Source organism: Podarcis pityusensis (assembly GCF_964106645.2).
Source record: "Podarcis pityusensis genome assembly, chromosome: 4".
Classification (NCBI taxonomy): domain Eukaryota; kingdom Metazoa; phylum Chordata; class Lepidosauria; order Squamata; family Lacertidae; genus Podarcis; species Podarcis pityusensis.
In genome coordinates, this window is record NC_138027.1 from 43025330 (window position 1) to 43053323 (window position 27994).

Consider the following 27994-nt stretch of genomic DNA (forward strand, 5'->3'; position numbering starts at 1 on the left):
ACTCAGCTGAGCTTATTTTTGAGTAGAAATGTACATAATTACGGTATGCTATTTTCCTGATTTAGTTATCCAGTCAAACATTATCCAGTCAAACATGGCAGCAATTCCATCACCACCAATGTCACTAACTTTTAACTTTGAATTTTAACATTTTGCAATAGTGTACAGGGGCTGTTTAACAGTACTGTTTTAAGACATTGCTTTCATTAGTATATCACTCATATACTATGACACTCATACTCACACAGGACCTTCACCACCCTCACTGGTTCTGATTTGAAGAAGAGGTTGAGCTGAGTATCGTCTGCAAACTGATGAACACCCAGTCCAAACCCCCTGATTATCTTTCCCAGCGGCTTCATGTTCAAAAGCATGGGGGAGAGGACAGAGCCCCAAGGCACCCCACAAGTGAGAGCCCAGGGGTCCGAACACTCATCCCCCAACACCACTTTCTGGACATGGCCCAGGAGGATGGAGCGGAACCACTGTATAACAGTGCCCCCAGCTCCCAACTCCTCTAGACAGTCCAGAAGGATGTTATGGTTGATGGTATCAAAGGCCTCTGAGAGATGCAGCGGAACTAGGAAACAGCTTTCACCTTTGTCTCTAGTCCGCTGGAGATCGACCAGTGCAACCAAGGCAGTTTCAGTCCCATGATGAGGCTTGAATCCCGCTTGGGAGGGATCCAAATGGTCTGCATCCTCCAGGCGTACTTGGAGTTGTTCAGGGACCACCCACTCAATCACCTTGCCCAAGAATGGAAGATTTGAGACTAGGCAATCGTTGGCCATATTGGCCGGGTCCAAAGATGGTTTTTTAAGAAGCAGTTTAATAACCACCTATTTCAGTGGGTTTGGGAAGGCTCCCTTACAGAGAGAAGCATTCACCACCCCACGGAGCCCATTTTGCTTTTATGAGCCAGGAAGGGCAAGGATCAAGGAGACAGGTGGTTGGTTTAACTCATCCAAGCAGCCTTTCTACATCCTCGAAGCTGCTATCTGATTCCCATTTACCTGGAGTGTAAGCCTGTTAAATGCAATTGGATGTACTACTGAGTAGGCATGCATGGATGTTTGCAGACCATTTTACAGTGTATTTTATTTTATGCAACACAATGCTTTCACTTTACATTTCCCTCCAACCTTCCTCTGAATTTTCATACATCCTTATTGCAATTTATCAGATCACCCCCCCCCCCCCGCAAACCAATTAGAATTGTATTCCACAATCTTTTTGTCAGTTTTTGATTTACTTTAAGTTGGTCTCACTGCCAAGTGCACTAGTTCTATTTGCAATGTTTTGCCATTTATCTTTAGAATACAAAAGCAGGCCTTGGTTCACTTTCTAATTCACTAGACTGTTGTTTTTAACTCACTTGACTGCTTTCCTTTTCTTTTCCCCCAAAGAAAGTTGCACGTGATTTGAAATAATTGAGTTATACAGAGTTGACTGTGTAGTGAATATGGAAGTCCTTCAATGCACACAAAGTCTGTGTATGTCGGAGGTTGCATGACTGCAAAGGGAGTCATGTTTTGGGAAATATATATATATTTAATTGAAATCCATCTTTTATAGTAGTAGTGATTTCATTTTAAAAAGCTAAATCATTTCTAGTTATAAAGCAAAACATTCAATGCGTAGTCAAAACCTTCATAATATCTTAAACTCCCTGTGTAAATGTTATTTTCTCTTTTCCTGTATGGCATTCACAATAGAGGACTGAATCAACTCTCCCACAGCACAACAGCAGCTATTCATTCATTTAAGGGTGGAGAGAAATGCTGAAGACTTGCTTAAAAATGCAGATGAATGAATTACTGTTGACAGCTCTAACTTGTTTCTTGGCAACTCTGACAGGATGTGGCATTTCCCCATTCTTCTAACCATGAAAATGATTTGAAGTAAACTAAACCACACAGAAACATCAAACTCCATTACAAAAGAACACACAATGGAAATATTAATAGGTGCTATTTAACTTAGCTCATTATTTTAGACAGAAGTATCATTCCAAAATGCCATCCTGTTGCTTGTATATCAGACACAGAATGTGATTTGAAAATAATAATAATATATAAAGGGCAAAATTCAAGGAGAAACGTGAATGTGGGAGTGAGGCCAAAACACAGCTATTTGCAGCAATCTGCAGCTGTGAACATATGCTCTGTGGTATTTAACCAGATGCAATTGTTGCTATCTTGGGGTAGTACATTAAATTATACCAACATGCTCGCCATACCCATGTTTTGCATTGGGAGTGTATATAAATATGCGGTTCTGTTCCTTTTTGTAGGAAGCAAGCCAAAAACTGGGGGAAAGGGAGGGACACTGAACAAGCAAGTCCCTTTTTATTAAATGCATGTATGTTTAACAGAAGCCCTTAGAGAAGAGACAAGTCTTCATAGGCAGACTTAGCCTAAATAGTGTTAGGCAACACAAATATGAAAGTACAACGTAATTTTCATCCTCAAAACCTCCTCACCCACTTTTTCAAATGGATGCTTATGCAATGCTAACTAAATAATTCATGAGACTGCAGATGCCAATCCAAGTAGCCTATTCCCTTTGAAAGCCTTAGTGTGCAGACTGAAAGCTACCGTAAGTCATAAACGTAGCTCTTTTTTATGTCAATTTGCTTATTCCAATGAGTTACATAATTTTCCAGTCAGGCTCAACTGAAAAGATATCTTAAAATTCAGTCAAATTAAAGGCTGAATAAAAGTAAAAGACTGGTTCTCATACAGTATTATGAAGTGAAGTACAAATAAAACAAAATAAAATCTGACAAAAGACTTGGCATTGTATGTTACCAAGTAATCTAGTGAAGTACTTGAGAAGAAATGCACCGAGAAAGGCCTGGTATATTATTCAGCAGCAGCAGCAGCAACAACACAATCCACAAATGTAATATAATATACTGTATCATTCCGAAACTTTTTTTTTAATACACCAGCTATTCAAAGCTATGCCAAATAAAATACAGATGTTGTAGTGAATAGTGTTTCATACTTGGAACAAGAAGATTTGGGTTAAAATTAACATTTTGACAAAGAACTACACTTTATGACCTTGGGCTAATCACTACCTTTCTGTCTAACCTACCTTAAATCACAGCTGTGATGATAAATTGGGAGGAACCATGTGCCATCATGGCTTTTACCCTATCCCAATGCCATCTAAGCAAGCTGTAGTGATGCTAGTGTCAGAAGGGTAGCTCTGTCCCACAACACTGGCTGCTACTGACTGCTGCCATGAAATAGTTAAAGGTAAAGGGACCCCACGACTCTGGGGTTGCAGCGCTCATCTCGCTTTATTGGCTGAGGGAGCCGGCATACAGCTTCTGGGTCATGTGGCCAGCATGACTAAGCCGCTTCTGGCGAACCACAGCAGCGCACGGAAATGCCGTTTACCTTCCTGCCAGAGCGGTACCTATTTATCTACTTGCACTTTGACATGCTTTCAAACTGCTAGGTTGGCAGGAGCTGGGACAGAGCAATGGAAGCTCACCCTGTCGCAGGGATTCAAACCACTGACCTTCTGATCGGCAAACCCTAGGCTCTGTGGTTTAACCCACAGCGCCACCCGCATCCCTCAAACAATGAATAGTAATAATAATAATAATAATAATAATAATAATAATAATTTATTATTTGTACCCCGCCCATCTGGCTGGGTTTCCCCAGCCACTCTGGGCGGCTTCCATAGAAACAAAAAATACAGTAAAATATCACAGATTAAAAGCTTCCCTGAACAGGGCTGCCTTAAGATGCCTTAAGATGTAGGTAGGTAGCATTAAAAAAAGTTCAAAGCAAAGCATAAGTTAAGGTGATAGTAAAGTATATAATGAATGACAGCACAGACATTTTAAAGATCCACTGGTATCCTTCACTGGAGCAGAATGAAACCCAACAGGGTAATCCTTATTAGATTTTCCTGCCCAACCTATGATAAAGGGATTGGGGGAGAAAATGACTCTTGAACTGAAGACCTGAAATATCATCTGAATAAACTCTGTGTTGCACAGTGCCAAATACTTTGTGTGCTTGTTGTTAAGTTAGCAAAGATTCATTTAAAATTTCAGAGTATATTTAGCTTTGTTATGGACACATTCTTATGCAAATGATAATTGTAAACAAGTCATGAAGGTGAAAATTGTTACTGTGTGCTGGAGAAATTAAGACAAATTGAAAGCAAATGTGCACACTGTATAAGAATCCAGCGGGGGATAACCCATGGAAGAGGAAGATAACACATGACTGAGAATTTGAATGTTAATGAAATAAGTCAAGGGAAAAAGGATGTGTAGCATCTATAGCAGAAGACACTGATTAGGGCAGATGTTGAAAAATGATTATCAACTTTAGACCCCAAGAGCAACATAAATGAAATCACATCCTAGTGTTCTGGGAAATAAAAGAGACAACTTGGATAGACATAAAGAGAGGCTTTAATTATCTAAAAGTACATTGGGAGCAACCCAGGATAATTCGGAAGTGGAGTTATTAAAGGAACACAATGTAGAAGTAATTCAGAAATATGTTTATTCAAAAACATCAACAGCTGGGTTTAATAATAGGCACAATGAATCAGAAATGAATGAAGCCCAGAGACAGAAGATTATTGAACAATTCTAATCATATTATTAGGTTTGCCACACAAAAATGACGAACAATATATAAAGCACAATTTATGCACTTTAAAGAAAACAATTTTCAGTGACAGAATCCCAAGCAAATCTAAGGTGCTGCTGATACAGTACAACCATTGGCCATAACTTATGGCCAATGACAATGACTTGTGGTTGGCCAATGACTTATCAAAAGTCATTAATTTCTGCTGCAAAGGACTTTCTTCACAAGAGCTAAATATGACAGATGTTAACTAAAAGTAAAATCTAATTAAATAGCATTATGTATATGCTTCTCTCTTGTAAATGGAAAATGGTCAAACACTTCATGCAGGCCCTTCTCCATGCGACTGGGAAAACAATGTTCATGGACATTCAGTTTCTTCAGCTTCTTCTTACACAAAACAAGCACCCAAGCCCCAGCCCACTTATACTTTCACACAGCCATTTGTAACTATGTTAATGTTATGTACTCAGTACATAACAGTAAGTAAATAATAGGTATCAAAGTTCTTCCTCTGTTTAGAAATCTTGGCCCTGACAGTGAGTAGTGGTAACTTCATCTTTTTTTTAAAAAAAAAAATCCCTTCAATTAATGGTGTGCACAGACAATAAGACCCCAATTTTTATGCTTCATTAAACCACCTAATTCAGCTTAGAAAAATCTGGAGGCTGCAGAATTTTGCACATGTATCCAAGTCTTTGTTTTATCCTACCTCTATTGGGAAATTAAAGTCAGACGTGAGTGGATTAAATTTACAGACAGACTAGCTCCTCCAAAGTGGGGAAAGCCTGGCAATTTGCAGAATAAGAGGTCCAGGGTTTTTTGCTGGTCACTTCTAAAAATTGGCAGAATTGGAGGAATTTTACAGGTAAGATTGTTCCTTTTGATAAGAAAAATCCTACTAAATTTCAGAAAAATTGTTGCAATGATTTTCCTTCAAGGGCAGCTCTTACAGTTTTGGGTTGAGTGAAAATGGACACACTTAAGTATTTTGTGGGCAAATAGTCTGAACTAAAATATATTTGCTTTCCAAATAAAAACAATTCCTTCTGATTCTAAACCCATCAGTTTCCCCACTCTCTTATCCATCCTGGTTTCATCTCTTAAGCTTCCCTGAATTGAAGACCCGAAATATTCTGTTCATGTTCATGCTCAGCTTTAGGTTTCCAACAATCATCTGGTTGTTCACTGTGAGAACAGGAAGCTGGACAAGGTGAGCATTTGGCCTGAACTACCAGGACTTTATGTTTGCTCTTGCAAATACAGTACACATAGAGACATTACTTTTGCTTTCAGCAGATGTGTCTCCAGTATTATTTTGATATGTGGCTTGCTGAGGTGTCAGAAAACTCTTCCGGGGCCCCTGCTCCAACTTACGCTGCCTTGCATAATTCCCACCACCTCTGACAAATCCAAAATGCCTTTGAGCCATCCCATTTTGCCTCAAGATTCATCTAAATCCAATTCACACCCCTATTTTCTATAGGACTGCACTTTTCGTGTACTATTCAAAGCAAATACTTGGTTCTTTAATTTGAATCTGAGACTATGTGAGTTGTATGAAGCACAAAGTGCTGTTTTCGTCAACATGCAGTTAATTCCGGGCTCTGCACCAGGATTCTGTTACAGATTATGCTTTCTACAAAATTCTGCTAAGAATATTTCGGGCAAGAATGGAACAAATGTGGTATTGCAGAATTTGATGGTCCATCAAAAGAGCTGATGGTACATTTTATAATAATTCACTCTGGATTTCATTTTATTATTTTCACCGGCATACATATGCACATTTACACATGCAATTAAGAGTCTAAAATGAAAATATATTCTCTAATTATCATTTCAACAAATTACAGCTTTGATTATTCTTTAAGGGAAAAAGGAACAGACTATGAAGACAGAGATTTGCGCATCAATGAGTGCTGACAACCAACTATTGTAAACTATCCTTTCTAATTAGATTTCCTCACATTCCTGAAAGGAAGGAAATAGTCCTTCTGATAATTAAAAGACAGGGTAGGTTGAAGGGAAAGAGGAAATAAAGATGATGAAAGTATTGCTTAAGGGAAAACCCTGTCATCAAATAATGGGGATTTCAGTAGATGAAATTGCTTAAGTAAAGACCTGCAGGTTTACCTATCATCATTTCTTATAAGCCCTTTAATTAAACATCGAAAAGCACAGAAGATTATCTTTGAACAAGGCAAAACTGTTTTCTGTCTCACTGTGCCATACTAAAACACACATATGTACTACAAACTCAACTTCAGAGAGTTATATTCTTTCCTGCCATGGGCCAGTTTTTAAAATTTAATCAACAGGAGAGGAAAATGTGACTGAGTTTGTTAAGATGGAGAAAAATATTCTATTTCAACAAAATAAAGCAAAACTGTGGCACTCTAAAAAGACCTCCAGCTCATGTTCAGTTGGATTAATCACAAGCATACCCCATATATATATGGAATGAGACACAGCAGAGACGAGTGTCTATGAAATATGGCTTATTTTACACATAACTGAAACCTGTTTTGAATGGAATGCAAAACATCACACCACAATAGTGTTTCTTGTTGCTCCCCTCATAGTTTCAGCAAACTTTGGTCCAAAAGCAGTTATGGCCCTCTGGTCTTGGTGCAGCTTCTCCTAGCCAGCATGCATGGAGTTCCGGCCTCTGCCCTTGCTCAAAAAAACCCCTCAGTTTAAAAGGACTCATTTCTTCCTGTGGTGACATCACACCCTGGTATCCTGGTACCTACAACTCTATTTTTGTGTTTTGCTAACTAGCACACAGCTAGAGAGAAACTCCATCTCCCTTCTATGTCTGAGGCTGAATGTATTACTTTTTGTCAGGGTAATGACTGTTATCAGCTGTCTTTGTTTTCTGATGGGACTTCTCTAAACCAATCTGGTTTGACTTTTTTTTTTTAAAGGCTTTGCTAAATCCATTGATCAAACTCCACATTTATTAATTCGATAAGATATGGGAAAATCTACAGATGTAGGGTGGTATATATATATATATATATTTAAATTAATTATAATAGTAACTTGGCACCTGGAATTTTAGAGGATCCTTGCCCCTGCAAACTCACAACACTAAGAAAATTTAATATATATTCATTAAGTGGCTGAATAAATATCCATGCTGCCTGAGGCCTAGCAGAGTCCCAAGCTTCCAATATCACATTGCCCACTAAACTTACAGCCTTAAGATGCAAAAGTATTAGGATCTGAGGGCTACTTAGTTGGTCATTATTATAGACTACAAGGTGCTGGGTCTCTCTGACCCAAAGCCGTTTTTACAGCACTCCACTGTAAAAAGCAATGTACTGGGTGACTTAGTGTCCAATGCTATGTTATTCACCTTTTGCACAACAAAATGTGGGACCAAGCTCTAAAGACTGTGGTCAATAAATTAATCTTGTGTTCATGCACCCTAAAGCCCACCAATTCCCCCCTTCTCACATATGCATATGTGTGTGTGTGTGTGTGCGCGCGCGCGCGCACGCACACACACACGCACGCACGCACACACACAGTTCCTGGTTTGAGCAAACTATAGTTTACTGTGGTGTCCAAACTCAGTGAAGTATACTTTGCCTCCAAACCATAACTTGAAACCTAGTTCTAAGCTCAGGATGCACTGAAGGCAAAAACCTGTCAGGCTATTTTGTGATGGGATGTATCTCATTTCCATGAAGGTTTCTAAGCACAAACCCATATATATCCTTTAAAAACCACACAAGAAAAATCAAAATGAAGAAAAACAAACAAACATTTACAAAGGGTTTTGTGTTATGAATGCTTATGAAGTGCCTGTTCATCCTTTTAGAAAGTAATTTCTGCCTCCTAAGACTGGTGATTTACTGTGCAGAGATCCTGGCACTGCATACATTTAAATGCAAATAGTGAATGCCACTGAGAATGATGGACCTTGATGATATGCCATGACTCTCAGGGGGAGTTTATATGTTTATATATGTTTTCTGTGTTTTATATATAGTTTAAATACTTTACATTCACTTTTCCATTGGAGTTTTAAGATACAATCCTAACTCCACTTACCAGGAGTAAACTCCATTGGATTAAATAGGACTTACTTCTGAGTAGATATGGTTAGGATTTAAACAATAGGTCTTAGCTAGACTGGTAAAGATTTTTATGCGTTGTATATGCGATATAACATTGTACCACTAGATGGTGATGTGGAGTCCTATTTTTCTCTACCTGTTTTCCCTGTTTACATTTACAACACTTTAAACTGAAACACTTCTTTGATGTGCCTAGACCCAGCCTGAGTCTTAGGTAAAGGTAAAGGGACCCCTGACCATTAGGTCCAGTCATGACCGACTCTGGGGTTGCGGCACTCATCTCGCTTTACTGGCCAAGGGAGCTGGCGTTTGTCCGCAGACAGCTTCCGGGTCATGTGGCCAGCATGACTAAACCACTTCTGGCAAACCAGAGCAGCACACGGAAACGCCGTTTACCTTCCCGCTGGAGCAGTACCTATTTATCTACTTGCACTTTGACATGCTTTCGAACTGCTAGGTGGGCAGGAGCAGGGACCGAGCAATGGGAGCTCACCCCGTCACGGGATTCGAACCGCGGACCTTCTGATCCGCAAGCCCTAGGCTCTGTGGTTTAATCCACAGTGCCACCCGCGTCCCTGCCTGAGTCTTACTATATCAACATCTATACTAGAATCAGTCACTGAATATTCTCATATGCATTTCTTCTGATATTCTGGTAGCTTCTGCATTTTTAGGTTGTTGGGCAACTTACAGCCAAAACAAACAACACACCACATACTGCTAAACTTTCACAGTTTTCTCAGATTATGCTAACTCCTGAAATCAGAGCCTCATCAGTATAAGTAGGCCAGTGATGGTCTACAAGCATGCTTAATTTACCCCAAAGTTCAATCTATAAATCAGAAAACTGAACTGAAACATTCTATTTTTAAAATAATCACCGCAGGATGCTAAGTATTTGAAAGAATGTAGGTTCAATAAATGATGATGTCTTTAGTGTTGCATTAATGCTGTTGACATAATCCCTGTCTGTTGGTTCTGTTCTCTGACAGAATAACTTAAGCATTTTCAAGGTCATAGCCGCAAAAAAAACTGTATAGTGGTGATATTGGCACTTTGTGTACAGTCCAATGCAAACCTGTTTTGTATTCAAGACACATGGTGTTTTGTATTATATGCAATACAGACAACTCAAGGTTTTATATTATTTTCTTATGGCTTTGGTGTCAGTCCATTTGCTATAAGTAGGCAACCTACTTTATTTCTTATGGCAAACTGTCACTTACCAATGTGTACAGTATCTAATATTTCATGAGTTGTTTTCACCTTTGCCTGGGATTATACTCTTTTGCTATGCTGATCATTCATGTTCAGGTTCCCTAATAAATAATATCACAGTTGCCGACCTTCAGGGTTCAAAACTATACATTGTTCTTCGTGTCATATCTTGGACACCAGATTTAGGGCTTATGTTTTTATTTTCCATGCACCAGCAAAAAATGGAGAAACAAAGCAAAGCAAAATGAAAGTTATAATCTTAGAGGAATTTATGAAAGCAGGCACAACAGAACCAATAGTTTAAATTTCAGGTTATTAAATTTCAACAAAAGATCCTGTTAATGAAAATATGCACACAGGTATTTTCTACATTTTTAACATGTTAAGAACACAGTGCCTTGGATAAAGATGTCGGGGGGGGGGGAGAGAAATATCCTGATCATGGAGAAGTTTGCACTGATACTCCCTAGTGTGAGTGGATATCATTCTGAGCATGCAACAACTTAGTTGATTCCCATCCACTGAAATGAAATTAATATACCTAATTCAATACGAGTAAATTAGGTATATTAATTTCAGTAGGTCTATTCTGAGCAAAGCAGAGTTGAGAGTTGAATGCAACCTTTATTGTTTCTCTTTCTTATGCCTGCCTTTACTGTATTTTACTGATCCAGTAGTTTTATTTTAGATTTAATTTATTAAAGTCCCAATGGGTGATGTTTAAGTATCAAACTGGCAGGCTCTTTTTTTTTAAAAAAAAAAAGTAATCAAATATCCATCCACACCACAAATTAAAATAAATGAGTATATTGTGGGAAAAGATTCAAGCTAGCCTCTTCTCCAAAACTCCTTTTTTGTGTATATTTTTCTGGGACGCGGGTGGTGCTGTGGGTAAAACCTCAGTGCCTAGGACTTGCCGATCGCGTGGTTGGCGGTTCGAATCCCCGCGGCGGGGTGAGCTCCCGTTGTTCGGTCCCAGCTCCTGCCCACCTAGCAGTTCGAAAGCACCCCTAAGTGCAAGTAGATAAATAGGTACCACTTTATAGCGGGAAGGTAAACGGCGTTTCCGTACGCTGCGCTGGTGCTGGCTCATCAGAGCAGCTTCGTCACGCTGGCCACGTGACCCAGAAGTGTCTCTGGACAGCGCTGGCCCCGGGCCTCTAAGTGAGATGGGCACACAACCCTAGAGTCAGACACGACTGGCCCATACGGGCAGGGGTACCTTTACCTTTACCTTTTATATATTTTTCTATGTCATATCAGGCAATATTAGAATGTTATAACACCAGTTTGCAGTCTAAAGTGATACAATCATGTAAGCAATTGATTAAAAGGCTGGTTAGAAAGCATTCTCAATTAAGTAATGACTTAATATATAGAATTTTGTAAATTAATATTCTGGAGCTATTGTGGTTCCTGTGCACTTTGGCATCCGTTCTGACCAGTGTTTAAGACCCACTTTGGGGGCTAAACTATATATGGCGTTGAATGTGTCTTTGCATCCAATGTGCAGTTTGTAAATCTCAACAGCAAATAATTAATGGGATCAGATTAGGCACGTAACCTTTCCTCCTGTGCTGCAGTCTTGAGAAAGTACTCTTCTGAAGCTAGCTTCTGATTTGGATAAAATTACTTCCATTGCTGCCCCATGACAAGGGAACGTGACAAGGTCTGAATTTCTCATTGACTGGTGGCTGTTTAGCAAATTAAAATCGTCATCATTATATTCATCAAACTGCTATAATAGCAATAGTGTATTGAACTGAACTGTGTACAATGTACTTACAACACACATACACATATGCACACAGGACTAAGTACTAATAAAGGCAGACACAGAAACAACAGAGCTATAAATAAACCTTACCTAAAAACTAGAGCCAAAATATAGGGAAACATTCTAAGATACATTTTTTAAAGGATGGGACTGGGATTGACTAGGAGAGTGTTGGGTGGGGTGAGATCATTCTAGCCCTCCTTCATCTCCCCATCTACACCTGTCCTGCTGTCAAAATTAATAATTGCAACAGTTTGTAGACTGACTGGCTTTCTGAGACACTATTTTGAGCCACAAATTGGCACAAATAGCTACAAATCAATTCAGGACAACCCAATCTGCTTTGTAGTGATTTGTAGCTGGTCCAAGTAGATTCAGATAGGCCGCAAATCAGTTTGAATCGATTTGGGATTAGACCAAATCCAGTGCACTGCCCTACTGTTAATATTGACATGGATCTAGACAACAATACAACTCTTTCTTTGTGACCAAGGAAGGTTTGGAGCTGTGCTTCTCCAAGAGTGACATCTCCCCTTCTGACTTCAGTCCTATATAGCAAACATCTGTTGAAATGGAGAGGCATTTCATAAGCAGTTGTGATGAAGCAATAACAGTGGGTGGGGAGAAACTCACCATTCAGTTGGAAAATGAAAACGATGTCACTGGGCATGCCAGGAACAAAAGGAATATACAGTACCTAAAGTATTGTCTGGTGACAGCAGCCACAAAATTGGTGACAGCAGCCACGAAATTAAAAGATGCCTGCTTCATGGGAGAAAAGTAATGACAAACCTAGACAGCATCTTAAAAAGCAGAGACATTACCTTGCCAACAAAGGTCCGTATAGTTAAAGCTATGGTTTTCTCAGTAGTGATGTATGGAAGTGAGAGCTGGTCCATAAAGAAGGCTGATCGCTGAAGAATTGATGCTTTTAAATTATGGTGCTGGAGGAGACTCTTGAGAGTCCTATGGACTGCAAGAAGATCAAACCTATCCATTCTTAAGGAAATCAGCCCTGAATGCTCACTGGAAGGACAGATCGTGAAGCTGAGGCTCCAATATTCTGGCCACCTCATGAGAAGAGAAGACTCCCTGGAAAAGATCCTGATGTTGGGACGACAGAGGACGAGATGGTTGGATAGTGTTCTCAAAGCTACCAGCATGAGTTTAACCAAACTGCGGGAGGCAGTGGAAAACAGGAGTGCCTGGCGTGCTCTGGTCCATGGGGTCACAAAGAGTCAGACACGACTAAACGACTAAACAACAACAACAAAGTATTGTCCTGCATGTATTTGAGGTGGCTCTTTGAAGCTCTCATATTGTCATCAGCAATACATTTAATGAATACCGTATGTATTGCTAACATGAGCAACTAAAGGCGGAGTAAACAAATGAACAAACTTTTAGCACCTGAGATGTAGGACCTCAGGTACAATATACACATCTCTCAGAAACACAAGTCCACTTCCACACCTGGTTCAGTTCAATTTGTCTTCTTGGTGAATGCATGCAATTATTTTTTAAATTGCAGTTTTTAATAATGGATTCATGCCTCTACATCCTGGGGTGACATCTCAGCACACATCTTAAGGGCAACTGCCACTGGCTGTTATGGGAACAAAAAAAAAAATAAAAAAAATGTGCACCTCAGGTAAATCAGATCATTACATTATATTAAGCTCCATCAGTAGTGACACACATTAGTCAAGTTCTGAAGTACATTTGTCCACTTCATTAACTTGCCTTTAATGAATTTTATGCACTTGTGTTTTTCATTTAATTAATCCAGACCACTCCATCATCTGTCTGAAGAACAGCAAGAAAGAGATAATCGCTAAAGGAGATAAACGAATCATAATTTAGCCATATCACATAAAGTATGATACAGGTGAGACCAAATACAGCTTTAAATATGCCTATTTTAAAGAGTTTACTAAAAAAAAATTATGTGTTGAGAAATTAGTGGCTAGGATAGCTCAACTGGTAGAATATGAGACTCTTAAACACAGGGCTGTGGGTACAAACCCCACGTTGGGTAAAAATTCCTGCTTGCAGGGGGTTGGACTAGATGACCCTCATGGTCCCTTCCAATTCTACAATTCTGTGATTCTACAAAATAATAGAATACCATACTTTATTTTTAGTAGATTATTTCATACACAAACTTATGTGGATAAGCCCTTTCAAACAGCTTAGAGGAAATAGGCTTGTGCCTGTTTTTATTTTAAAAAAATGTCTAGAAGAACCTAACAACTTTAGCTTACTTAAGCTCTTCCCATTTCTTCAAGATTATACTCCAGTGAAATTTAGGTAAGGGGGGGTTCATCTGTTGCATCTTCCTCTGCATGTTGTTTGTTCACAACAACAGTGATACACGAAAACTGGTTGCTTCACATAGGACATAGGTTATTTGAATTATGTAACTGTTTCCCATCTCAGCATTAGACCACCATTACAGCTGGGAGGTGGTGATATACTTTCGGCACATGGTAGAAAACATCTTTGTTGTTCCAGCCATGAGAGGCTTTTCAAAACAACAGAGTTTTGTGGCATCTTAAAGACATGCAAGGTTGTACTCTGTACTCAAGTGGACAGAGCTGGCTCAGCCTTGTGGCATATCTGTGGGAGAAGAAAATGCAAAGGAGCAAACCCTACACAAATCCGAAGTGGAGTTTCTAAGGCAGTTGGGTGGCCCCTCCTTCGGGCAGCTCCTGCAGTCAAGCCATTGCCAAATATATTGCTCTGCTTTCCTATGACCACATCAGCCAGGCTGAGAGGGGGGCCTTGTTGTCTGGGCAGTCCGGGATCTCCAAACACACTTGCTTGGCTTGCACCCTAGGGAGGTCACTTTGGTGTTGCTAACACAGCGGTTTGACTTCATCCCCAGAAGCACATTCTATTGTCTTTCAAGATGGATGCCAACAACAAATGGCAATCCAGTGGTCTCCCACCTTATATTTGTGCAGTTGCTGCTTCTTGACTAAATGTAGAACCTTACATTTGTCCCTATTGAAATTGAATTTTTTGTTAGTTTTCACCCAGTTCTCCAATCTGTTAAGATCATCCTAAATCTTGATTCTGTCTTCCATGGCATTAGCTACCCCTCCCTGGCACTCCTGAGCAGGGCTTGTTTGTTCTAATAAAGAGTTAACTTCACTTACCGTATTTTTCGCTCTATAGGACGCACTTTTTCCCCTCCAAAAATTAAGGGGAAATGTGTGTGTGTCCTATGGAGCGAATGCAGGCTCCTTGGCTTCAGCAATAGCAACGCGAAGCCTCCGAACTGCAGAGGGAGTGCTCCCTCCGCGCTCCAGAGGCTTTGCGTTGCTTTCGCTGAAGCCTGGAGAGCAAAAGGCACACCGACCCCTCTCGCTCTCCAGGCTTCAGGGATAGCCGCCTGAAGCCTTCGGAGTGCAGCGCGAGTTCCCGCTGTGTTCTGGAGGCTTCAGGTTCCTTTCGCTGAAGCCAGGAGAGTCTGGTCTTTGAGGATGGCGGTGGGGGAAAGCAGCGCTTTCCCCCACCGCCAGCCCCACAAGCTCAGGGGGCAGCAGGAATGTAGTGTGCCGCCTTTGCGCTGCTCCCCGACCTGGTCTTTGACGCTTTTCCACAAGGAGGGAGAAGGGACTGACTGGCCGTGTCAGTCCCTTCTCCCTCCTGGTCGAAAAGCCCGCAGGAGCCGCGTGCTCCTTAAAGGGTGCACGGCTCCTGTGGGCTTTTGCGGGAGATGGGGGAATTCCCCCACCTCCCGCAAAAGCAGGGAGAAGGTCTGGGAGAAGCGCACAGGCTGTGCACAGCAGTCCGCTGCTCCCAGAGCTGGGGGGGATCATATTTTTTTCCTTGATTTCCCCCTCTGAAAACTAGGTGCGCCCTATGGTCAGGTGTGCCTTATGGAGCGAAAAATACGGTATTTCATGTGATTTATTGCTGGCTGGCTCCCTGACAACCCACATAAAGGGGGGAAATTCAAACATTGCTATTGAAGAATTTATTTTTCAAATATTGAAAAGCAGGCTGATGCTAACAGAGCTCTGCTTTTTCACAACTAATAATCCTGTTAAACACACATAAACAAACATGAACAAATCTGTGAGAAAAACAACTAAACAGAAGGATTACCTTGATGTTTATAACAATCCCTATTTACTAAAAAGCAGTAAGGTAACATTTTATTTTATTTTAAAAGTACATAGTTGAAATGCAGTATCTCATTACAGGGGTGGAGAACATCCACCTTGAGGGTCTAATTAGGCCTGCCAGGTCATTTTGGCCAGTTGCCTGCCACCTAATCTACAGTTGTTGAAAGAGACTGTAGTTGTCAAGAATTCATATTATCAGGACATATGGACAAGAGGGTTTCCTGATCATGCTTAATAGTCCCCTCATCTCTCATGTAGGCATTTAACTATTAGCAGAGCTGAAATCAAACCCTCACTTCAAAGTAATCACATTAACACCCTACATATGAGTAATCCGTCAACAGAACTACAGACTGCTGCCCAAGAATTTCTGCACTGCATCAAAAGAGATGTGTGCAGTGCTGTGAAAAGCATATTCAATGGCTCTGTAATTTACCTCAACTTATTTACCTCAATTTAACTAGACAATTATCTAGTTAATGCAGTGAAAATTGCATGATAATCTACTACTCAGATAATCCAAACTCACTTTATAAAAGAAGGTAAACATGATTACTTACATGAGGATACACTTCCAATTGCCAATGAGTGATTGTGAGGCTCAATATATCAAATAATCAAATCAAGTATCATTAACTGTCATCAACTACTGATATCAAATACTCAGGGAATAGTCAAGCATTGAAACTGCATCAAATAATATTTGACATTAACATTCACAATGAAGAATTTTGAGCAGTTTAGGAAGCAAGGTCATTTTCAACCATACTATTAATAATGTAAAACAATACAAAGAAGGGAATGATGTTCAAATTCAGAAACAAATAGTTCAAACTTGGAAAGAAATGGCCAGACTTCTCACAGTAATTTGAAAAGACTGTGCCCACTGCTATGCAAAAGTTCAGGCACAGCAATGGAAATGGGAGTGACCAGAGCAGCTGGAATAATATCCAAGGATTTCAGTCATTCTTATTTGAAATTTATCTGGGTTCAGTTTTCAGCCAACGCCCCTGCATTTGTAACCCCAACCACAAACATATTCCAAGTCCGAAGGTGGGATCTTAAGTCTATAAGATATAGAGCTAGGCATTATCAGGATGCTGAATACACAATCTCTTAGAATCCAATAGCCCCTTCTTTGTTTTTTGTTTAAATTTTTACTTTAACAAGCAGATTACTGTTTCTTTCTGGAGCTTATCTTCACAACCCTCAACAGACACATACACCCGTTAACTTTTTAGCAGCAGACTAAAACATAACATAAATAATTATGTTTGCCCTTTGGCAAAAAGTGTAATTTTGTATACACTTCATATAACTGCCATAGAAACTCAGCTTAAAAAGCCATTGAGTAGATATGAACGGCTTCAACGGTATTAGTTTGAACTCAATTATTTAAGAAAGAAACTTTGTATGACATGAATACTAAAGGACAACAACAACATTCTAATATTACTAGTGGGAAGATGCATGGAGAAAAAAAGCAATTTAGCTTATTGAAAGTAATAATTTCATTTAATGAGTCTGATAGGAAGGAATTACTCACAAGCACATTTCACTGAGTCAATAGTTTTTAAAAAGGAGTGTGGAATTAATCCATAAATGGAAGACTGTACAGGCTGATTCACTTATCTGTAAAACCTGGATTAATTCCTTCAAATATTACCAAATACACCTAATTGTTATAGTCCAGGGTGTAATTAGAAAGATAATACAAATCAAAAGTATAAAAATAGTATACTTCCTGTGTTTATCCTCAAGCATTCAAGATCTAAACATATTAGAAGGCAATGAAATTTGTCTTATTACTGTTGTGTTCCAGCCAATATTAGACACGCAGCTCTATTCTCAAAGAAGGAAAAACATTCAAGCAATGCTTTATTTATTCACCAGACTAAATCATAAGGACAGTGTCATAGTATTAAGGTGAATATGCTGTTCTGCAAGCTGCAGGAGCTGGACAGTGTTTTTGCTCAGATCTTAGAGACAAGTAAACTTCTAAGTAACAATCAGCTCAAGTGGTCAGATAAGTGGTGGTGGCAGGAGCAGCGGAGTTCCTTGAGAGTTTTTTTTTTCAAGTGGTGATGTAGCTGTAATTGGAAGCTGATGGGCCACCCCTTTGCAATACCTCCATTTGAATTTTGCTGCATCAGAAAATATCATAATTTCAGGGGCACTTTTGGGAGGAGAGAGTTCAGGATGGAGTGAGCCTCTTTCTTCTGTCAGTTTTCAACAATGCAGTGTTTGTTTGTCTGTTTGTTTGTTTGTTTGTTTTTTTGTTTTAGAAAAATGACTGCCACTGCTTGGTGCAGCAAGTGTCCTTGGTACAGAAAGTTTTAGATTTTCTGCCACTGCAAGAAAATTTGTTGTTGTTTTTCTCTGTTTCTCCTTGTCACAACCATTTTTTGGTTGAAGCAGAGCTAAACATTTCAGCTCAGTTTTAATTAGATATTTCTAGCCTATTGTGTAACATACAAATTACTATTTCTGTCAAGGAAGTGACCCTAAAGACTTTAAAGAATAACATGGTTCTCCTTATTAATATCTACAAATATTTGACAATCTAAGATGGAAAAATTCAATTGGTGAAAGCAAAATCATAAGCAACAGTACTGATAAATTTGATACATTTACAAATATTACTTGTGTTTCTAAATCCATAGAAAATAAAATATTTTTATTGCCAACTTCAGGAAGTAACCAGGACCCTGGAACATAGGAGGATAAGCAGACACCTAGTTCAGGGTGTGAGCTGCAGAGGGGTTAGACTAAGATTATATCTCAACACTAAGCCCTGTTCTGTCAACTGGGAGTCCCTCTCGTCAGAAACCCCCAAACTGGGATCCACAGAGATAGTATCCCTTGAACCTGAGTAACCCCTTCCACCAGGGATATAATAATTACAGTGACTGTTCACCAGCACAGGCAATGCATGAGGCGGGAACAGACAAAAAAAGAGAACTATGTGCTAGATTCCAGGCCAAGGCCATTTAAGGTTCTTCAGTCTTCAACAAGTAGGCAATGTCTCAGGTGGATAGCTTAGCACAGTGGCTCTGCAGACCCTCTGCTTTTCAAAAGCCAAGCCATGGACCCCCTACTTTTGAAATTTTTGGTATCTCTATGGTAGTTTCAGGTATATGAATTGTGCCATGGACCCTCTGGGTGGGTCATGCAGACCACTAGTTGAGAACCACTGGTCTAGCACAAGAGAGGTAGAAGGTCTTAGCTGAGCTATAGACTTTGTCCAAGTAAGTTGCCAACTTGGAGCTACCTTGACTAACTAGATCGCTAACGGGTCTTTCTGTTTTGCTTCTTATAAACTGGAGAAAATAGGCAAAAGTATTGGCCAATCTTTTCTATTATCAGGTGTCAATCATTATCCATTTGTGCCTTTATTTTTAAAAAACTTAGGTGATGGAAGAAAGTGATTGATCTTAAATGGTCTCAAATCATTTCTGCTTCCTACTTTGCCTGTTCGAAAGCCCCAGAGAGCAACCTGCCTCCTGCTGATGCACTCCATAGTATGAAAACACTAATCAAACAAGATAGTAGCATGATCAAAGCATTGCAGTCTGCTTCCTGTATTCACTGTATGATACTCTGTGAAGTGAATGAGAATAAGAAATTTCAAATAGGGAGTGAAAGTGCTGCTTTTAAGCACATCTTTCTAGCTTAATATTTGTCCATGAGCTTTAGAAGACTAAGAAGCTAAACACCTAATGAATCCTTTTGATCTGGACTAGGGATTTTCTGACTGCGCAGCACATGTTGTCTTTCAAGTCATAAAGCCACAAATTGCATCATAACCTTTACACAAAGAAAATACAACTTTTAAATACCAACTCTATAATGCTTCAACATGCTAGCGAATATAAGGAGTAGAAGATGATGCACATATGATTTCAAATGTGTTCTTTTTTACTATAAAGTAACTATATCTAATTTTACTATGAAATAATATCCCTGATTTACATTCACTGGACAAGGACAGGATCACTCCTTGGTTCTTAAGACTTTGGGCCAGACAAACCCAAAGAAATCCAAGATAGCTATTGTGCTGCCAATAGGAAACTTTCTACTATTGAAAGGTGAACAGAAATGGGCAAGATGGTTTATGGTCCATTGTCAGGCAGAGAGGGCATGATTGTCCCATAAGAGGGAATTACAGTGGTACCTCAGTGTGATGGGACGATGAGCTGCTTGTGTGTAAAATCCTAGTCCCTCAGAGTTTGGTCAAGTTTGCAAACCTCTGTCTGTAACGGAGCCCCTTAAACATGGCTCCGTCAGTCGCTGGCAGATTCCGACAGTGGTTGCTTTCGGAATCGCTTCCAACATAAAAGCTCCTTAACGGAAACACGTCTTCTGGACTCTCTGCGTGACAGTTTCCGGCGAGGAGTGGGTGTCCCTACAGGAGGTCCTGAAACCTCCCCACTGTTTTCGCTGGAAGTGTCTCTGAGCCATCCCTCCAGCTCCCTTTCCCTCAGCTCAGCTCCTCTCCCCCTACTGGTTCCCTCTTCAGCTGCTGAGTCTCTCCCAACCTGTGTGAGCCCTTTCACTTCCCTTCCTTCCGATGGCAGTTCCCTGACATCCACCTCCCCTCCAGGGCCCCCTTCATCCCCTCTCGCCCCCTCCTCTACGGGCGGTGAGGAGGCAAAACCCCGGAATGAACTTCCTTCATCTTCCGATGTCCCGAACACTTCTCTCCACCTGTTGCGGTTCCTGGTCTCGAAGTACTCCTCCTCCTCAGAGTCCATCTCCCCTTCCCCTTCCGATTCCGAGAATCCTTCCAACTCCTCCTCCTCATCGGTGGTCCCAAAGTATTCCCTCCGGAACCTCTCCACAGGCTGAGGTTTCCTTGGGAACCTTTGATGGAACGTTTCTATCAATACCTCGTCATTGATATCTTCTGCCATTACCCAAGTGTTTTCTGACTCCGGTTCTCCTTCCCACGCTACCAAATACTCCACCTGATCCCCCTTCCATCTGGCGTCGAGGATTTCTGCCACATGGCTGCTGCATTCCCTTTCTTCTATGACCGGTCCCCGAGTGGCCATCCCTTCTCGTCCCCCCTCATACGGTGACAGTAACGACCTGTGAAATACTGGGTGCAGTTTCATGTGGTTGGGTAACCGGAGCCTGAAAGCCACTGGGTTGACCTGTTGAATGACCTCAAAGGGACCCAATCTCCTGGGTCTTAATTTCTTACAACCTCCTTTGAACGGCAACCCTTGGGTTGACAGCCACACCCTATCTCCCACCCTTATGGTTTCACCTTCCCTTCGGTTCTTGTCTGCCTGCCTCTTGTATTCTTCCTTCGCCCTTTCTAAGTTGAGTTGGAGCTGACGATGGATTGCTTCCATTTCTTCTACAAAATGCTCGGCTGCCGGGACACCCCATCTCTCCCCTTCTCCCCCTGGGAAAGCCCTGGGATGACACCCATAATTAGCCAAGAAGGGGCTCATCCCTGTGGACACATTCTCGGCATTGTTGTAGGCAAATTCCGCCAGCGCCAACTTTTCTACCCAGTCATTCTCTCTGTCATTGACATAACACCTCAGGTATTGCTGGAGGACCCCGTTTGCTCTTTCCGCCTGCCCGTTGGTTTCAGGGTGCCGGGCAGTCGAAAAGTTGACCTCCACCTGCAGTAAGCTCATGAGCTTCCTCCAGAACCTGGAAGTAAATTGTTTTCCTCGGTCTGAGACCACCCTCAATGGCACCCCGTGCAACCTAAAAATGTGTTCTACAAATAACTTCGCTGTCTCTTCCGCCGTGACTGCATGCGAGCAGGCTACAAAGTGGCACATCTTTGTTAGTAGGTCTACCACCACCATGATGGCTGTTTTCCCCTTGGACTTCGGCAGATCAGTCATAAAATCTATCGACACTGCCTCCCAAGGTCGTTCTGGGGTTGGTAAGGGTTCTAATAGCCCCGCCGGTGCCCGCCTCTCCCCTTTGGCTCGCTGGCATTGCTCACACCCTCTTACATACTCCCGTACATCTTCCCTCACCTTAGGCCACCAAAATTCCCTGGTGACCAACCACATGGTTTTGTGTTGTCCAAAATGCCCCGCCGTGGGGCTGTCGTGCAACTGCTTGAGTACCCTCCCCCTTAAGTCTCCTTCAGGGATATACAGTGCCCCTTTGTAATACAAAGCTCCATTTCTTTCCTCGAAACCCCCTGGTTCCTCTCCCTCACCCCTAAGACCTCTGAGCTTATTCTGGGCGTATTCATCATTCTCTGTTTCCTCTACCAGTTCTCTTTGCCCCACCAATGCCGCCCCACACACCCAGCGGTCCTCTGGAATGACATGTCTCTCTTCGGGTGCTCCCTCCCCCTCCAAATATTCAGGTTTGCGTGAGAGAGCGTCCGCCCTAATGTTCTCTGGGCCTGGCACGTAACAAATCTCAAAGTTAAATTTGGAGAACTCCTGGGCCCATCTCACTTGCCGTTGGTTGAGCACTCGTGCCGTCCTCCAATACTCTAGGTTCTTGTGGTCAGTGCACACTTGCACCTTATGTTGTGCGCCAATTAGCAGGTGCCTCCATCTCCGGAACGCCTCATGAATGGCTAGTAGTTCTCGGTCATACACCGTGTAGTTCCTCTCGGATTTGTTCAGCTTTCGCGAAAAAAAGGCACACGGTCTCCACTCTGACTCCTCCTTCCCTGGCTGCAGAAGCACCGCCCCAATAGCTCTGTCTGATGCGTCAGTTTCCACTCTCATCGGTTTTTGTAAATCCACATGCAGGAGTTGTTGTTCCGAGGCGAAGGCCCTTTTTAGTTCCTCAAATGCTCGCTCCGCCTCCTCAGTCCAAACGAACTTCTTCTTACTGCTGAGACAGTCCGTAATGGGCGCCGTCAGGTGGGCAAAGTTTCGGATGAACTTACGATAGAAGTTCCCAAATCCTAGGAACCTCTGCACATCCTTCCTTGTTTTGGGTGTTTTCCATTCCAGCACCGCCTGGACCTTGCCGGGATCCATGGCCAATCCCTTGTCTGACAGGCGATACCCCAGGAATTCCACCTCCTTGGTATGAAACTGACACTTCTCCAGTTTCACCCACAGCTGGTTGGCTTGCAGCCTGCTCAACACTTCTCTGACGTCTCTCACATGCTGCTCCTCATTCTCAGAATACACCAACACGTCGTCTAAGAAGGCCACACAATTCTTGTAAAGCAAAGGCCCCAGGACGTGGTTCATAAACGATTGAAAGCACGCGGAGCCTCCTTGTAGGCCGAAGGGCATAACTAAATATTCAAATGCCCCCAAAGGGGTGAACATGGTGGTTTTCCATTCATCCCCCTTCCTTATTCGTATCAGGTTGTACGCCCCCCTTAGGTCCAGTTTAGTAAAAATCTTTCCCTTCCTGACCCTTGTCAAAATGTCGTCAATCCTGGGCATAGGGAAAGCCACTGGTTCTGACACTGCATTTAAGGCCCTGAAGTCACACACAAGCCTCGGCTTGTTCGTGTTTTTTTTATCCACAAAAAACACTGGGCTGCCCCCCACCGCCCTGGACTCTCTGATGAACCCTCTCTTCAGGTTCTTGTCAATGAACTCTCTTAGCTCCTGCATCTCTCTGTCTGACATGGCGTACAGCTTGCCTACAGGGAGCTGTGCCCCAGGGAGTAAATTGATTTGACAGTCAAAGGGTCTATGTGGGGGTAGTTGGTCAGCTTCCCTTTCGCTGAAGACGTCGCGGAGATCTGCGTATTGTCGTGGTACCTTCACGTTCTCCGTTACTTCAGTCCCTGCTAGGGTGGCTTGGGCCCCTGCCAAACCCTTTCCCTCTTTGCAGTGTTCTAAGCAATGTGCTGAACCAAAAGAAACCACTCTCTGATGCCAGCCCACCAGCGGATCATGTAACGCTAGCCAGCTCATCCCCAATATAATGGGAGCTCCTCCCAAGGTGGCCACATTAAACGCTATCAGTTCGGTGTGCCTTGCCACCTTCATTATCATTGGGACGGTCTGCAAGCTGACTTCTCCTCCCAACAGCTCCCTGCCATCGATCGTGGTCACCTGCAGGGGGTTGCTTAAAGGGATCGTCTGTATCTGGTGTTCAGCTGCAAACTCTTTGCTCATGAAATTGCAGGAGCTGCCTGAGTCCAACAGCGCCTTTATCTTTAGAGGGTGTCCGTTTGGCAGCTCTAGCGCCACTTCTATCACTAGGGCGGGTTTAGGAGGTTCTGGCGTGGGCACTTTCACTGCTCTTTGGCCTGGCTGCTGTGCCCCGACGGTGGCAGCCAGGCGTTGGCTTTTACTTGCTTCGGTATTTCTTCCTCTCTTCCCTCCACAGCTCCTACCATCCCTTGCCATTCCTTCCTCTGGGGGCAGACTCTGGCAAAGTGACCTGGCTGTTGGCAGAGATAGCATTTCCGGGCGCCTTTTCCCTCCTTCTTTCCCCCCTCACTGGGCTTTGAAACTGCGCGCGCGCGCGCTGTTCCGATTTCCATCGGCTCTGCCGGCGGGAAAGTTGGCTCTGGAATGTCTGGAATGCGGAACTCCTTCCAACGTTCCCCCTTCCCTTCCCGCCTCTCCAATGCTCTCGCCTCCTGGCGCGCTCCTATGGTCAGCGCTGATTTGGTCAGCTGGTCCATAGACTCCGCCCTGGGCGCCCGGGAAAGTTCGTCTTTCACAGCCGAAGAAAGCCCTTCTTCAAAGAGCATTTGAATGGGTTCCGCCGATAGATCCCACCCCAATTTATGGATCAACATGGTGAACTCAGTCCAGTACTCACGGACAGATCGGCTCCCCTGTTTGCAAGCCATTAACTGTCTGCGGACCACTCCCTGTTCAATATCGCTGGAAAACATCAGATCCATGGCGCGAAAGAACTTCATCGTGTCCTTTAGGACGTCACTATTCGCTGCCATCAGGGGTCTAACCCAGTCTCTCGCCCCCTTTTCAAGATGCCCAATCACGAAAGCCACTCGTGATTCCTCGTCAGGGAATTCATCAAACTGCAGATTGAGGGCATATTGCATCTCTGTCCGAAAGCCATGATAGTCTTTGGGCTCCCCCCCAAACTTCTGCACCAATCCTGGTACCTTTCTGACGAGCTGGGTGTCTTTCCCCTTTTTGTCTGCATCCTGAGCCCTCCTCTCCTCAAGCCTCGCCGTCTGCAGCGCTAGCTGGACCTCCAACACCCGGTACCTTTCTTCCAGGCTTGGACCCGCTCCAGCTCCTGCTTCTCCGGTTCCGGCTGGGTTGCTCATGATGCCTTCTCCTGCACAAGCTGCTCACGAAGACTGTCGGAATGCTGTGATGGGACGATGAGCTGCTTGTGTGTAAAATCCTAGTCCCTCAGAGTTTGGTCAAGTTTGCAAACCTCTGTCTGTAACGGAGCCCCTTAAACATGGCTCCGTCAGTCGCTGGCAGATTCCGACAGTGGTTGCTTTCGGAATCGCTTCCAACATAAAAGCTCCTTAACGGAAACACGTCTTCTGGACTCTCTGCGTGACAGTTTCCGGCGAGGAGTGGGTGTCCCTACAGGAGGTCCTGAAACCTCCCCACTGTTTTCGCTGGAAGTGTCTCTGAGCCATCCCTCCAGCTCCCTTTCCCTCAGCTCAGCTCCTCTCCCCCTACTGGTTCCCTCTTCAGCTGCTGAGTCTCTCCCAACCTGTGTGAGCCCTTTCACTTCCCTTCCTTCCGATGGCAGTTCCCTGACACTCAGGTTACAAACGCTTCAGGTTACATACGCTTCAGGTTACACACTCCGCTAACCCAGAAATAACTTTGCTTCAGGATAAGAACAGAAATTCAGGTTAAGAACGGACCTCCAGGACGAATTAAGTACTTAACCCAAGGTACCACTGTACAACTGAACAAGAAGTACTTTGAAGGATGTCTCTGGGATGAAGGATAAGCTTGCTCTGTCCTGGTGGCCTCAGGGTCTAGAACACATGGAATCCACTCAACTGAGTCATAGTCAATGGTAGCCCTTGAGAATAAAGGCTGTCCTTAGCTCTATAGTTAAATCCTAGGTTTCATTTCTAAAGTATGGGAGAACCTTGGAAAACGGCTTTTATATCATTTATTTATTTCATATATTTATTCTGCCTTCCTAACAAAGTAATCAATTTTTTTTTTTAGAAAGCAACAACCCAATAACATAAAATCCCATAAACCCCTGCTCAAACAATAAAATAATGCAATCTAAGAATGCAATCTAAAATCAGCAATACTTTTGATGGTTCTATATAAATAATAAATAGAAAACTAGATACAACTACAACCTTATTCCCCAATAGCTCACATAAATAATATATAGATATAAAAGAAATTGAACATTGATCATGAAAGCAATCAGCTACAAATCTAACAATCTCCAAAGCTAACAGTTACTTTAAGAGCTGAGCTCAGGATGCTGAGCTGCACTGATGAAGAGAACAGGTACTAGTGTTTTCAGGCTTGAATTATATGATTTCTCCATTCTAGTCATACTCTACAAGCATTCTGATCAGAATGACAATTAGAGAGAGAAAGGGGGAGAAAGAGAGAGAGAGAGAGAGAGAGAGAGAGAGAGAGAGATGTTCAGAAGACTCTGGAAACCTCTCTAAAGTATAAACAGCAAGACTTGACTCTATAACCTATATCATAATATAACTTGGTGGTAATCACCCCCAAAAGTATCTGGTTATAATAAGACCAATTTTTTATTGTTGAACACATTTCTAGTGAACTGCAATATAACAAACAAGAAAGCCAGGAACAAACATTAAAACTTTGATTTCACTTTTCTTTGGCACACCCCACAAAAAATGAGGCAATAGATATAATTAACAGAGTCACAACACTATTAATACAGCTTATCTGTAATGGGAATAAATGCCCCTTACAATGTGGATACTTCTTCAGGATGGCCAGATCGTGTCCTTATTAGGAGAGGCCACCCTGGAACCTAGCCGAAGATCAGCTGCTGTCCATTTACTGCTCCACACAGACAACCCTTTCAATGAGCTGAGGAAATTTCAACTACAGTGGTACCTCTGGGTGCGAACGGCATCCGTTCCAGAGCCCCGTTCGCATCCTGAAGCGAATGTAAGACATGACTGCACGTCTGCATGTGCACGGGTCACGTTTCGCCACTTCCGTGCATGCGCGTGACGTCATTTTGAGCATCTGCGCATGCGCGAGCGGCAAAATCCGGAAGTAGCATGCTCCGTTACTTCTGGGTCGCCATGGAGCGCAAACTGAAAATATTCATCCCAAAGCTACTTCAGCCCGAGGTATGACTGTAATTCAACTTTAGAGAGATCCCTGTTCTGGTTTTGTCATGCTGGCCAACTTTGAATATTGGTCTACACCATAATACCACCTTTTATAGGCTTTGTACAGTACCCAGCACCAGTGCTTTTTTTTTAGGGGTACTCAAGGGTATGCAATACCAGCACCTTCCCACCCACCCACCCCCACACAAATGACAAAAGTGTGGCAATCACTGTAACAACTTCAAGGTGAGTACAGGCACTTTTTTTCTAAAGAAAAAAAACACACTGCCTAGCAAACCTCTGAATACCAAGCCAAGAACAGAATATTAAAGCCTTTCTCCTGATTCTAAAGTATTTAGCCCTGATCCCCTACTAGTTACATCTTCATCAAAAGTAAAGATTAACAAAAAAATGAAACAGAAATGCAACATACTATTCATTCCCATCATCTTCCTACACTGCGTACAAGGCTAGGGCTAATGGTTTAATCAGTAGCTAAACCTAAAAAGTCTTGATAGGAACCAGAATAAAAAAGGTATTCAGCAAAAATGGCTGGGGGGGATTAGATTGCAAATTTGAAGATTAACAGTGCTAAATAAATATTAATTATCCATGCTCTTATTTCATCAATGATTGCTTAATGTATTGTACCATACAGTACCTTTGAAGCTTCTCAGGATCACATAGTCATAGCACAGCAGCAACCTCCAGCTCAACTGATGTGATGGAGTAAGGATTCAGTAGAGGGGTTCCTCCATCAGGTTCTGCCATCACAGAGGCCTCTGTTTCACCCTGAGAGCATGGGGAGTGGAGAAACCACTGCCAGCAGTACTCCTACCAAAGATAGTTAACACAGGGGCCTCCAAATGGATTTAACAAGGTGAGAGATGGAACAGAGCCACTCATGGATCTTCTGGATACAAAGCTAC

The 27994-nt window shown here is 42.4% G+C and overlaps 1 protein-coding gene across 4 annotated transcripts in view; it reads right to left on the reverse strand.

The window, feature by feature from the left end:
- The window catches only part of CADM2 (cell adhesion molecule 2), a 398136-nt gene that overhangs the window by 195914 nt on the left and 174228 nt on the right, over nucleotides 1-27994 (reverse strand). The gene's annotated exons all lie outside the window — the stretch shown is intronic.